Here is a 1,300-nt window from a genome sequence, read left to right on the forward strand (position 1 = left end):
TTGCGTTACTCTTATTTTTTGTGTGGGTTTTTTTGGTTTGTTTTTTGGTTGTTTCAGGAACAAGTTGATCCCTATTCCTCCATCTTAGCCAGAAATGGAAGTCCTGTTTTGACATCACCACTTCTCTTACGTTCTGCATTCAACACTGACCAGCATAATCCCCACTGCAGAAAACACTACATGCACTCTCATGCCTGCTGCTTAATAGACAGTGGCTCCCCTCCTGCATCACCTCCTCTCTCAGCCTGCTGACATCTCCTTGTCCTATAGCTTGTACCATTGTGTGACACCCACTTAATCACATACTGCTCTGCTCATCTTTGGGGATATTGTTTAGCTTTTGGACTTAAATTATGAGAAATCCCCTCCTCGGGCCTAAGGAACACCACCACCACCACTCAACCTTCCCTGTGAAGATTTCTTCTGAGGAAGTAGATGAGATCGACAGATGGTGACTATGGTCTGAAGTTCTGGAGCGCGGCTCATGTCCCTTTCCCGGGGACAGCAGATCATCTGAAATAGTGTAGGAGAATAAGATAAACAGTGTAGGCAAAGATCCTGCATAAAGCTCCTTTACTTAGAAATCCTACTTCCTAGCTTGTATACTTTCCTAAGATGGTGGGGAGAGGCTTTACCCTTCAATGTCCCAGATAAGATTGAAGAGCTGGGGTTAGACAGACATCCTCACAGACTCACAGTCTCTGCACTGAAGAGCCTCCACATCTCCAGGCTGGCTCAGTGGCAGGTAGAGGCTGTGCCCCACCTTGTGTTCCCGGCCAGGTACTAGGCAGCTAGTTGAAGCATCTCACCTTAGGCAAAGTAGCGTTGATGCCTGTAACATCTGGAGGTTGCTTGGCATTGCATTAGATTGGAAATAAGAGGAAAGTGTAGGGAGTCTGTCTCAGTGCCCTGTAGTTTTTCATTGCAATCAAAATATGATCTTGTCCAGGTTGGGGCCATGTTCAAATTTGGCAAGAAATATAAGATATGGAATCAGCCTAAGTGTCCATCAACAGATGAATCCATAAAGAATATGTGGTATCTGTGCACAATAGAAAACTATTCAGCCGTATAAAAGAATGAGATACTATCATTCATGGCAACATGGACGAGCTTGGACGACATTATAGTAAGTGAAATAAGCCAGGAACAGAAAGAGCAATACCACATGTTCTCACTCATATGTGGAATCTAAGAAAGTTGTTGATTGCATAGAAATAGATAGTAGAATGGTGGTTACCAGAGCCTGGGAAGGGTAGAGGAGAGGGAGGATAGTGAGAGGTTGGTTAACAGATACAAA

The sequence above is a fragment of the Galeopterus variegatus genome, unplaced genomic scaffold, assembly GCF_000696425.1.
Source record: "Galeopterus variegatus unplaced genomic scaffold, G_variegatus-3.0.2 Scaffold2715, whole genome shotgun sequence".
Lineage (NCBI taxonomy): Eukaryota > Metazoa > Chordata > Mammalia > Dermoptera > Cynocephalidae > Galeopterus > Galeopterus variegatus.